This window comes from Benincasa hispida, chromosome 2 (assembly GCF_027475165.1).
Source record: "Benincasa hispida cultivar pf3 chromosome 2, pf3_genome.v1.1, whole genome shotgun sequence".
Taxonomy (NCBI): Eukaryota; Viridiplantae; Streptophyta; class Magnoliopsida; order Cucurbitales; family Cucurbitaceae; genus Benincasa; species Benincasa hispida.
Genome location: NC_143479.1, coordinates 57810619 through 57825198, shown reverse-complemented (window position 1 = coordinate 57825198; position 14580 = coordinate 57810619).

The window sequence follows — 14580 nt, the reverse complement described above, 5'->3', positions numbered from 1 at the left end:
TTTTGGAAATTAAGCCTATAAACACTACTTCCTCCAAATTTCTTCTTTTGTTATCTATTTTTTACCAATGATTTAAAAAATCAAGCCATATATTAAAAATTTAAAAAAAAACTTTTAAAATTGTGTTTGTTTTTGGAATTTAGCTTAAAAATTTAACCATCACTTGAGAAAGCCGCAAATTATCGTTAGAGATGAGGAGGAAATAAGCATAATTTTTAAAAACTCCAAACAAAAAACGAAATAGTTACCAAATAGGACATTAACCTGTATTTTTAATAAATATTAAATCGAGTCCTAAGACTAATCCCCCGTTTAGATTGAGAAAGTTTAAGAAATGATTTAAAATTTTTAAATTTAAAATTCAAAAATTGGTTTTAAATAAATTATTTTATTTGAAATGAGAAAGATCTGAAATGAATATATTTATTTTTTTTATAGGATGACTAAAAAATAAAATAAAATTAAGATTTTACTAATATAGTCTCTCAAGTATGACATATTAGTTGAAAATTAAAGTACGACAAGGTTAAATTAAAAATTTACCACTTTAACATAATACATTTCTTCTTTCTTCTTCATTTTGAAGCGGCTTGATTTGCAAAAAAAAAGAAAAAAAAAAGTACTTTTTATGCGTTCCCTTATTTCTCTTCTGCATTCTTATTCTTCCGCTTCTTCTTCTTCTCCTGTTTCTTGTTGGTTCTGCATGTCGTCTTTTCTTCTTCTTTTTCTTTGTTGTCGTCTATTACTGACATTGACATTTTGGTATATTTATAAATAAGTTAGCTTATTTTTCTATTTAAAAAAATAACTAATTATTTTAAATTAACTAATAGACATTAATATCAAAATTTGAAATAAGTATTTAATGAAAAATCAAAAGTATAGATTAAGATGGAATTGAAGCAAAATTCAAATCTCAATCTTTAAAAATTTAGGGATTAAATCGAGATTAAAATCAACACTTTAAAAAAAATCTAACAATTTAAAACAAATTTGATCCAAAATTTAAGATTTTTTTTCTTATTTTTTTATTTTTAATTTTTTGGTCTCCAACAAAATATTTAAGAACAAAAGTAACATAATTTTGATGTTATGTTTCACAGAATGAGCACTAAGTGCAGCACATGCCTCCTGATTCGTTAATAATTGTGCGTTGTGTATACGTGTCAGTTTTAGATACAAATGTCGTTTTGCAATTTTTCGTGCACTGATTTCCTGCCACGTATTTCCTACGTGGCTGTACATGAAATAGTGTCGTTTAGTTTTTTTAACCTCTGCTTCATTTTCTTTTACCGAGGTAAATGATTTTATTTCCTTTGTAGACTGTGGTGTGACTCTTTGATCCGTTTGTTTCATATATATTATCGGTTAGTTTAATTAGTTAAATAATATTTAATGATAAGAAATCTACTTTTCTTTATCAATAATTTTGGTGTTTTGAAGTATTTATTGCGTAGAGTTAAGAACAATAATTTCAACGAAATTTGAAACACTCAAATTGGAGCTCAAATGAAGAATATATAGTCAAAACAAACTTAACCATAAAATTTCGAGTTGATGACGACATAGATTCTATTCGTCAAAGTAGACCAATTAAAAGTGACACTTGGAGCAATAGAGGAATGACACATGTTAACTTTTGATTTTTGGATTGGTTTTTAAAAAAATGAATTTAATATTATTTTATGTTTGTATTTAAGGACGGTGAACATTTACTTTTTGTTGGGTTTTAAAAGAAATGATTTTAAAAGATGTATATTGGTATATTAATTTCTTTTGTTTGTGTCTAACGGCTAGTTGAGTTTAAATCTGCAATGACCCAAATTGAATTTAGTTTTCACGTACTTCCCTCTTTATTTAAACTCATATTCTTCTCCAAATTTTCAACAACAATTTCACATCTTTTTATAAACCCATGATTCATTAGGCCTCCATTGTTGCTTTCTCAAAGTTTCAATTTTCTTCTTTTTCATCTTATTCTTAAAAGAGATTTATGTATGGTGGGGATTGATTTGTTATGAGCTTAAAATTTGTAAATCCGATCTTTTAAAGAGCTTCTCAAGTGTGCTTTAATTTTTTCAAACATTTGGTAAGGATTACTGTTGATCCCAAATAAGAGCGGTTGTAACGGTTTGATCCTAATCCGTGGAAAGGATTGAGTTTGCTCTTAAACTCACAAAAAAATGGTGTAGCGGTTGGGTTCTAATATGTTGGAAGAGTCAGTGAGATCCTTATTCAAAATCCCAAGAATCGCTTAGGAAAGTGGATGTAGGTCGAATTTGACCAAACCACTATAAAAATCTCTAGTGTTAATTTCTCTAACCCTATACCACTTTAATTTTACAATTAATTTGTTGTTATAGTTTATTGTATGAAGTTAATTGTAATATTTGTTTCTTACATTAATTACTTAATGTTTATTATGTTGGTTGAATTGATATTTACATATCTCATACCAATCATTTTGTTAAAAATTAGGTGTTTAAAAGTGTTAGTTTTAATTACTAGCTATTTGGGGTTGTATTTATTTGTATGAGTTTATTGTTTAAATTACTTGTTAGCAAAAAGATTTTTAATTTGTTTAATTGAGCTCACATTAGTAAAAGGTTTTCATTAGTTGAAATTAACCCTATTCACCCCTTTAGCATTGCCACACCGATCCTACATTGGTATAAGAGCAAGGAGCTTCTACGTGAATTATTTTTCAAGTATTATTTTGATATTTAAAATATCTTATTAATATTTTGAAAAATTATTTGAAAGCTTAATTCTAGAGTTATATGGTAACCTTAGAAGGTCAATGTATTGATACATCTCCTTTCTTTAATGGTAAAAATTTTGATATTTGGAAAAAGAAAACGAAAACATTTTTTCTTACTATCAATTTTAAGATCTTGTACGTTAGTGAACATAATTTGTCAAAATTAAAATTGAATGATAAAATGCTCTCTTTTAATGCTCATGCCATAAATATCATATGTAGTGTTTTGGATAGTCAAATATGTGATAAAATTACACAATTTAATTATGTATATGATATTTAGAATTTTCTTAACACTATGTATAACATAGAAAATTCTCTTTGTACTACTACAATTTACTTGATGTGAAGGAAATACGTTATTTTCAAAATCAACAAAATTTCTATGAAGTGGAAAAAGAAAAACGTGATGGATCCTCTTTATGCATAATGGTTCATTCAGATAAAGATTTCGGTGATTAGAGTGATGAAAATGAGGTAATCCACAAAACTCTTTCTTATGGTAAATTATATGTTGCATCGGAAAGTATACAATGTGATCTTGAAAAGCTTGACTCTAAATATTTAAAATTATCAAAGAAGTTTAAAGCATTGTCTATCGAGAATAAATCTTTGATTGATGAAAATTCTTGTTTAAAGAATAGGGCTAATATCACATTGTTACACGATTCTTCTTGTGATGAGAAAATGACTTAAATGATAGAATTAAATTTCTTGTAATTGAAAATGGTGAACTTAAATATTTATCATGTGAAATAAAAATTGATTTGAATGATTTGATAAATGAAAATGAGAAATTTAGATCTTGTTCTTTAGATTTAAAAGATGAAATTGCTAGTTTGAAGAATAGAATTAATGAATTGGAAACTAGCAATACTTCCTTAGAAAAAGAGAAAGTTTCTTTTATGGATAAGATAAAATTTCTTCAGCATAATGTCTTTGATAGAAATGAATTGGATAAAGCTCTAAGAGAAAAAAGAGTCAAACCTTGTATAATGAGCTTGAATGTGCTAAAGAAAGTATAAGGAAATTGACTATTGGTACACAAAATTTGGATAAGACTAACGACATTGGTAAATCTTGTAACAACAAAAGGGGGATTAGCCTATGTGCATATGTTGGGTTGTATGTCCTAAGACTCATAATTTGTAAACAGTAAACATGTATGAAGTTTATTCAGACAAATGTTGTTGAATGAAAATGAATTGATAACTTTAAATCCAAATAAACTATGAACCCTTGGCTATTGTAATGAATACTTGGACTTTATGTGGAGACATAAACTGGATCAAGTTCGAGTAAAATAGCCTAAATAGTCTATAGTACTTGGATTAGGTTGGGTACCTATTTCTGGAGATCCTATTGAATACGACCTGCTTTATGATTGCTACAATTGTTGTAAAGTGTCATAAACGATGTGATTAATTCGTTAATGTAGAGACATGTGGGCGGGGGTGTTTTACACGATGAGATTGTGTAAGACTGACCACGAAATAATCACTGTTACATATTAACATTGTTTAATGTTAACATTGACTAATCTCACTTCTTGATGACCTAGATAACTTGATTTGAATCCTGAGCTGTTTATGAACTCTTGTTTATTTGGGATTGTCCCTTGATCTGCATAGGTGAGGGTAAGCTCAACAACACTGCTCAATATGCCTCCCATTTCGGGAATAAGACCGGGTAGATAACTAGGGACATAGAATTTGCAAGATGGAATTTACCCCTACCCATTCTAGGGATAGTAGAAAGATTTTTCCCTTAGGGGCTGATCCCGGGTCTTGAACAAGGGGCCTCAGCCTCTTGTTGGCTTGAGAGGGAATGGATTTAGTGATTAAGATCACAAATCAATTGTTCATTAGAGGGACAATGGTACTTAAGGAGAAAAAATGTAACTCAGGGGTAAAACGGTAATTGATCTAATTGAGGTTATGAAAAACATGTGAAGGATCAACTTATCGATGACGATTATATCAAATAGACACATAATATATCTACAGTGAAGGGAGTGCAACTATATGCTATAATGGACAGTCGTGTTAGTTAACAAATGTTGATTAACTAGGTTAAGAGTTTGACCGGTTAGTCTTGGATCGTTGGAGCCCATGATCTGTAGGTCCATCGGGTCTCGTTGTTAGCTCACTACGGACAAAATTGAAGAACTAGATGAAGTGAGAATTTGAAATGTTCAAATTTGGTCTTTAGGAAAAATTGTATTTTATATAAGATATAATTTACAATTAATTAATTATTTTTGGAGAGTATGTTTCAAATAAAATATTAGCATGAAAGTGTTTGAAATTTGATTAATGTGATTAATCAAAATTAGGTGTCAAAGTAAATTTAATATGTGATATTAAATTTGTTTATTTTATTTAATTAAATTTTTTCTAAAATATGAAAATAGTATTTCATATTTTGTAAAAAAATGTGTTTTGTTATAAATTTATTTTAATAAAAAATTAGTTAGTGGAGAAATCCAATTGTTGGATTTTACCACTAAGTGGGTTTTGAAGTGACTTATGTTAAGCTTGACACCTACATTATTCATGCTAATGAAGTTTGAGGAGAAGTCATGCAAGAAGGGTTTTTGCATGTGTTTTGTTTATAAATAGGTTTTAATTTTCAAAAATTAAAAATTAATTATTCCTTAACTTTTGAAATTAATCTTTCTCAAATTCTTTTTGACTCTCCAAATTAATTAGTGAAATTTCCTATTTTCACTAAAGTTCCAGTCCCACAACGTGTTCTTCAACCAGAGAATAGCGAGGATTTATCGTTGGTGGTGTCGATTGCTCGTAGAAACTACAAAAGTTGTATCTCTAACTCTCTTTGCATGTTTAATCCTTAGTTAATTATTGTAATTAGAGCATTATGATCCGATACTTCCACTGTGCATGCTTCTTATTTTCCAACAGAATAAAAATTGTTCATCTACTTCTAAGAGTATTACTTTTGTTAAGGCCACCTCCTCTATATCTCAAAATGTCTTATCCAATGTGCCAAAGCATGAAAAAGTTACACATATCCTGGAACTTCAAAATTTGTGCATAATGTGAATTTTGTGAATAGGCATGAAAAAGCTAGGCCTTTCCATGAAAAATCAAAGTTTGTACCTCATCATTCCCATGTCAAAACTAATTATATGCATAGTGGTAAATTTGTGTCTAAACATTTCCATGTCAAAACTACTTGCATGAATAATGCTATATGTGTGCATAATCATGGTAATGCTGAGATGTACATGTGAAATCAAAATTTGTGCCGACGTGTCATTTTTGTAGAGTTAAAGGTCATATTGGACCAAATTGTTTCAAATTGAAAAATGCTCCCAGGAAGAATTTTTTTGAATAGAAATAAGGTATAAAATGAATTTGTGAAAAATAAAATTTTGACTAATGTTGTATGTTATTCTTGTGGGAAAATTGGTCATAAAGTTAATACTTGATATTTGTCAAAAATCAATACGAGTAGTGTTTGAACTAATTTGAAATGGGTTCCAAATCCTTGCTCACTAACAATGAAGGACCTAAGAAATTGGTACCAAAATCTTTTGGTTGAGCTTGTAGGTGTGATTTCAAGAAGCAATTGGTTACTTGGACTTCAATTGTAAAATAATTCAAATTTGAGAAACTAAAAGGCTTCCTTAGATCCAACAAACGAAATTATGTATTTGGTAACTTTTTTTTTTTTTAATTATTGAGATAAATATTTCTATTAGTATCTTTTATGAAAATTATATCTCTTGAATGGTTTTGAATGACCTGAATTTGATTTCTTGACTTCTATTATTTATTGTATTTAATGGCATGAGAAATCTTTGAATATCTATCTATTTGACATTTGTTTATGTTACTTATTATTTGGCTTTTTGGCCAATTAGATGCCTACTCTATCATTGTATTTTGCTCTAAAATTTTTTAACAAAAGAATATTGAGTATTGCAAGAGATTGTCATTGTTTTGATGATTAATATATGTTGCTTATTACCCTTGGATGAAATAGATTAAATTTTCTATTAAATGTTCTTTTAAGCATGATTTATGCCTATTTTATGGCTTACATTATTGAATTAAACTTATTTTGGCATATGTTGTTTGTCTTATGTTGAAAAGATATGTGATTTGCAATGTTGTTTGGAAAAATTGTTATATTCCGTTTCATAGGGGGAGTATTTATAAAATTAATTTACTTTATTGATTCCTTTTAGCATGTTTGCTCAAAATTGGTTATGTTGATACCATGCTTATATTTATTTACTAATGTGCTTTGCTATTATTTGATATCATTATTTGTTATTCAACAATTGATGTTTATTTTCTAATATTTGTATCATTATTTCAGTCATGGATGAAACTCCATGGAGTTCGAGACGCTATCAAGTGTCGGAAATTTTCGTTTATTCTTGCAAGTCATGCTAGAAAGTGGTTCAGAAAATTGAAGAGGAGATCAATAGCCTCATTTTGAGAGTTGGTGAGAGCGTTTATTACCCAGTTCCCAGGAGATCGAGATTAGAGAATACCTCCCATTCATCTGCTCACCATAAAGTAGGGAAGGAATGAAACACTAAGGGAGGAAGTTGCAAGATTCAATAGTGAAACTTTGCCGATCAAAGGTTATACTATCGATGTTGCTCTGAAAAATATTATAGTCAAGCTTAAGGACGAGAAGTTCCTTTGGTCCTTAGATAAGAAAGCTGCTACGCCCTATGTCGAACTCCCTTTTAGGGCACAAAAGTACAGGAGCATCGGGGAGCTCTTTCGCTCGAGAGGTGGTCAGGAAGAGAAAACCACCCATCCAAACCACCAGAGATCAAAAGATCGAGAAGATTAAGATCGTCACAAGAACAAGAAGAGAAGGACAGAAAGAACAAAAAGAGAAGGACAGTAGAATGGTCTGTGACACCGGAGAAGGCAGCCCAAAAAGGCTTGCTACCTAGCAAGTTTGAATGGTACAGTTCCACGGTGGTCCTTGTGGAGCAGATCTTGATGGAGATCCAAGACAAGGAAATGTTGAAGTGGCCAACCAAACTGAAGGCCGGTTCATAACAAAGAAATAGAGTCAAATATTGTCTCTTCCATCGGGACCATGACCTTACCACCACAGGATGTTTTCACCTTAAGAAGGCTATAAAAACTTTAACTCAACGAGGTCAGCTGAAGGAATACATGGGAGAAGGCAGTGACCAAAATGGTAACCAAAGCAAAACAACTCGAAGTAGGAGAGATTGTACGCTGAATCTACCTAGAAAAATTAAGACAATCATAGGTGGTCTAATTGGAAGCGATTTTGGAAGAAAGCGAAAAGACAAAGCATGTGAGGCCAGACTCTCTCCAAGGGTCTAAGAGGTATGTTCACTACTGTAGTAAATCAAGTTATCAATTTCTCTGAGGAAGATGTAGTAACTATACATCAACCTCACGATGATGCTTTAGTTGTGTCTTTGACCATAGCGAATATCAAGGTGCATCGAATTCTAGTAAATGAAGGTAGCTCGACCGTGATTCCAACTTCTTGGGATTTTCCTCAAGCACATGTGTTGGGCAACCCCATATGTGGAAGTGATGTAAACTAGCTTTAGACCGTTCCACAATTCTAGAGGTGTTCTTGCAACACTCTTGGAAGGAACATAGTTGAGTATGTAAATTGCAGTCTCCATTGCGAAACCCCAAAACGAGTCCGGTAAGGAAGTGTAATTCATCATCGAACGAACCATGTCCAAAAAGGTTATGTTTCTCCTCTTCACTACACCATTTTGCTGAGGTGTACCCGACACTGAGAGTTGGGAAATGATTCCATGTCCTATCAAATAGTCCTGGAACTCAGAATCCAAAGACTCTCCACCTCGATCTGATCAAAGTGTTTTAATATGTCTATCCAAAGCATTCTCAACTTCTGCCTTGAATACTTTGAACTTTTTAAAAGATTCAGACTTTCGTGCATCAAATAAACATACCCATATCTAGAGTAATCATCAGTAAAACTGATAAAGTACTTACAGCCTCCTCGAGCTTGCACATTCATAGGATCGCAAAGGTCAGAATGTACTAATTCTAGAGGCTCTTTGGCTCGATAACCTTTTCCAGTAAAAGGTCTTTAGTCATCATACCCTCAAGGCAAGATTTGCACACTGGTAAAGTATTTTCTTTTAACTCGCTTAGAAGGCTATTCTTCACCAATCTCTTAATTCTATTGAGATTGATGTGCCCTAATCGAAGGTGCCAAAGTTGAGCATTTTCTTTTGGAGAAACTCGTTGACGTTTAGATTGAGTTACGACAGGTTTTAACATCTCTATGTTATGGAGGGAACTTAAAGCTAACGGTCTTAGCCCATACAAGTTATTTTCCAGTTTAGCGGTATAAATATCAACACCATCCTTATGAAAAACACTTTATTAAATTTAAAAGAAAGAATGTACTTCCATTATAACAGATAGTTTAAAGAAATAAGTTCCTTTTTAATTCAGGAACTACAAAGATATCTTTAATACATGAAACCTATTCTGTAAAGTTAACTGGATGCCTCCCACTGCCACAACTTAGACGATGTGCCCGGTGCCTCTCGCAACGTCATCTCACCAGCCTCCAGCTATCGCTAGGATCTAGTCCCCTGAAAAGAAGAACAAACATGATTAGTGACGCCGGAATCAATTATCAGGCAGAATCATCATTCTCCACTAAACAAGTTTCTAACACAAGTAAATCACATTTACCTTTGTCTGCCTTGGCCTTAACCTTGGCTGTCTTCCTTTCCTTTAGATAGTGAGGACAATTCCTCTTCCAGTGTCCATCCTAGTTGCAGTGGAAACATGTTCCTTTTTCAACCGGCCATTGACGCGTCTTCTGGGCGACAAGTGGTGGGTTAGCAGCCGCTTTCCCTTTCCCTTTACCACCCTTCTTCTTCTTCGCCTTTCAAGAGTTAGAAGTTGAAGGTGCAGACTTCATTCCTGAGGTCAAACCTCGATGGAACCTTAGACGAGACAACATTTGCCTCACCTCCCTTTTTCTCCTGAATTTTCAGTAAGGATTGGTAAGTCTGTAACTCGTTGAGGAAAGTAGTAAGGGAATGGTTCACTTTGTTAAGAATCGTATTGCTAACAAAGTGGAGGAAACTCTCCGACAATGAATGCAGGATAATGCTAACCTAACTGCCCTAATCGATTTTAGACCTATTCATCTCTGCCACGTTAAATTGGACCATCATATTCAACACGTGTTCACGAACAGTGGAGCCTTCCTCCATTTTGGAGCTAAAGATGTGTTTTAGAGCCTCATGTTTGAGCTGTCCAGATGGTTGTTCGAACATTCCCCATAGGGACTCTATGATCTCACGTGCTGAGACCATAGGCTCATGGTTCTTGGCTGACATGTCACTAAGACTAGCTAAGATATAGGCTCGGGCCTTCTCGTTTGCATGTGTTCAATGCTCGTATGCCCCCCGAACATTTCGAATAGCATCCTAAGGTGGAATAGAAGAACAGTCCTCCGTAAAGAAAAACTTCAGATCCTTGATGATGAGTATCGTCGTGAGCATATGTTTCCACCTCGAATAGTTTTGGCCATTTAGTTTTTTGGCGCTAAGTAAACTGATAGTGGTTGTAGCCATTTAAAACTATTGCTGAAAAACGAATAAAATTTTATCATACTTTGCAAAACCACAGTTTTAACCAATTAGTTTTAGCAAAACAGTTTCCAAGTACCCTAAGTCATAAGATTTCTATTTTGCAATGATGCCCCAGCGATGCAGGACAAACGTCACCGGTGGGGTGATCAGATATCCCTTCACTGGGATGAGACATTCTCAACCATTAGGTAGAACCAACTCTTGGAACTGAACCTAACAACCACCATTTGTTCGGTCCAGAATTGTTAACCCTTAACAATTTCGCGTAAGCGTAACCCCTCCCTTTCGGCCCCAGAGTCTCGCCCTAATGCGTCCACCCTATGGAAAAAACAGATTAGGACAAGAGACTAAGTAACCTTATCCTCTTATAGGAGATCAAATAAAGAAACGTGTAAAACAACCATCCTATAGGGGGACACTTCTAGGGTGCCTTGAGGCGATGTGTAGAAACTTTATTTAATCCAACGAGAGAGACCGTGGGATATGTTGTCGCACTTCCCGCTCCCACTTACTATGAACATTCTCTCCATCCACCTTGATATTGACCTACCCAAACACCATCCTTTAGGGGGACACTCCCAGGGTGTCATGAGGCCGAGGATAGATCTCACGTTGTGGACAATATGGGAGAAACACGAAAGGTTTAAATGAAGCATCATATGCACCAAGTACCTCCCACTGAATGTTCTACCTAGGGGTTTATTAACCTAGACAATCCGGCTACTGATTATAATTTAAGTCTGCTAAAAAAAAATTTTGTCTTTGAAAAATAAAACAAGTTCATGTAGTCACATTAAAATCTTTAATGGACTGTCCTTAACTTGCATGCATGCATCAAATGTATCTAATTTACCTTTCCAGGTAGGTTCCCGGGTAGGGGCGTTCCATTGCCGTCACTTTAAATATCCCAGCCTAGACAGAACCTGCCTTAGAAAAAGGTCCCTTATAGATAGATTTGCTACACTTTAAAATTTTATTATTGATTTTAATTCTAATTTCATTTTATAACCTTTATAAAAGAAACAACTAAAACATATATTGCCACACAGAGGTATTTATAACGCTTAATGAATAATGCATACAAAAATATAACCCTTATATTATATGATGCATGAGCATGCATTTACATAATTTAAATCATGGTTCTCTAAATCATAACACTTATAATAAAGAGAATATGCATGACCAATGCATAACCTAAGGTGGGATTTTTCTTTATGTGCATACCATATGACATAAAAAAAGCACACATCGCATGTATAAAACCATGGATTAATGGATTGGGATGAACCAACACAAAACCGGAATGAAAATTCTATCTATTACATTTTTCCATCGAGCAAGCTGGTTCATAAGTGAATCGGGTCTTGAACTGCTGGGCGAAACTCCCATAGTTTAGTAAATGCCTCTAGGTAAACGATCGTGTAGCACATACTAGACGATAGCGCGAAAGCTAAACGATCACATAGACGACAACCAGGCCGCAAAGCTTGATCGTCTAGACGATCACTTAACACACGAAAGGTAAACAATTTACCACGTATTTACTCCACGATCGTATAGTCAGTAACTAAGCGATGAGGCTTACTAAGCTATACGATCGTCTAGTGTGCGCACGCATTAAATGACAGTCGAGCATCCGATACTCAGCGATCGTCTACCTCATCGTCTACACGACTCAACCAACGCTTGATCGTCTTCTTTCTCGAAGAACAATAAACCTTGCTCTGAACTTCTTCACAAATGATTCAAGACTCAAACTAACTTTGAAATAACAGACTCGATAGCAATTAATTGTGCCAAAAAACGCAGCCAATTAACTGGAGAATTTAACAAATCAAGGTTATATCCCAGAAAACTCCATTAATCCACACATCCACAAACGACTTAACAATTAAAACAGAGAGTAGACATGCTGCACCCATCGAGAATGTAAATGCAATTATTTTGCAACAATGAGTTGGAATATCAGAAACCTGGCTCTAATACCAATTGAAGGAACTCTTATATAAGAGTACCTATGAGCGAAAGCGAATCTTTCCAATTCATTGTGACAGAGTTTCCACATATACATTAAAACATACAAATATACATTCACAACACTAAATTACTGGCATGCTTAGAGAATCAATAAATAAGAGACCGAGAGACCATACCATTTGAAGACTTTTTCTTCACAGCAAATCTCGTTTTCGCTGGAATGGCAAGCTATCGTTCAGTAAGACACAATCATCTACCACAAACAGTCTCCACACGAACAGAAGAAAACGGGGATGACACCACCACTCAGAGCCCTCAGTATTCTCGGAGTGAAAATCCAAAGGGTGAGCTTTGTTCGGATTTGGTAGAGGTGAGGAGGAAGAGAGATCGTATGCAATGATCAAACAAGTGGGAGAAAGGCTAGTCTATCATATAGACAAAATGCTTGATCATTTAGGTGAAGTATACGATCGTGTAGGAAAAGGTAAGCGACCGTCTATATGATTGTTTAGAAAAACTTAGGCGCTCAATGATCGTTTAGTAAATAGTGCGTAGGGGTGTAAGCGTTAAGTGATTGTTCAACAGTATCGTATAGGCTCTGATTTTACTAAGGATGACACACTTCAACACTATGTGCAATCCAATGCTTAAAACATCGTGAGCTATTTAAATGTTTCAAAGCGATTCTTTATCTTACTTATCCATTATGAAAACAGAAGAGACGCCGACCTATTATCCCATAACTATCTAATTAATAGATAATATATATAGTCATATTATATTCATAACCTATGGTTTAATATCATATATTAACCATAGTATTTTTCCTCCACTAGATATAAATCATATTTATATCCAATTTCCTCCAAATTAATGTATCTCATACCTAAAGTTAATTATATCACATATAATTAACTAGTTTAATTATATCATATATAATCGAACTTCCTCTTGTCAATTTGTACATTTCAAACTGACCCAAAAACTGATTCTCAACTTTTATCCAAGTTACCAAAGGGACTTTATGGACCTATGGCTCGAAGCTCCAACGGTACGTGAATAACTGGCTAAACTCTTTAGCCATGAAATCCACCATCCGTTAACTATCAGACATTCTACTAAAGACCGATAACTGAACTCTTCTTGCCATAGATATATTTCTATGTCCATTGGATATAGCCAATCATCAGTACGATGACCCTTCACAGATGCTTGTAAGTACAGTTAGGTCAATTTACAGTTTTGCCCCTGTAGTTACATCTTACTCCTTAAGTACCACCGATTCCTCTAATGAACAATACAACATAGTCCTACTATATGTGAACACCTCTCGGGCCATGAGAAGGTGTGTGGTGCTACATCATTCAAGCCCCGGGATCAGCCCTTAAGGGAACAATCTATCTACTTACTTCTTCTTCGGGGAAGGAGTGAACTCCATCTTGTGAAGTTGAGTTTATAGCTTCTAAATCAGACGAATCCCCAAAGTGGTAGGTTTGAGTCGGCACTCTGGCCACTCACACCCATGCAAATCAAAGGACCGCTCTCAATAGCAGAAGTTCCCAAATCACTCAGGACTGAGGTCATGTTACCTATGGTCTTCCTAGTGAAATGAAGTATTTGTCATGAATGGAGTTATATGACGAGACGTTAACACTTCGTGGTCAAGTCTTATACAAACTCTTTGTATAGGACGACACCGCTCGCATGTCCTCTACACAAATGATCAGGATCAGACCATTTGTGACAAGTCACAACTATGCCACAAAGCGGGCCGCATCCGTAGTGTTACTAGGATAAGGTTTCCCTCCTATATCCATATACTACAGACCATTTTGGTTATCACTTAAGACATGATCCACTTTTATGTCACTACATACATGCTTAAGTTACATAAAGACAACCAGGGATTTTAAGTTTGTTGGTTTGTGGTAAAGCAAATAAAACATCTAAATGTGTAAAGTCAAGAAGTGAAGTAAATATCATATATGACACGAGACTTTTGGGCATCAATCCTAACAAGCGTTCGTACCCTAACAAGGAGTACAAAATGTGTTTACAAACTACAGGACACGAGACTTTAGGACATCAACCCTAACAAAGAGTCCATCGGCCAAAGGATGCTAAGGGAAGTGTAGGCAAGTGCTCAATGTATAGATGTGAGGGGCATGTCTTAGCACTTAAGTGCGCATTGTGAACTCAATGGCACCTA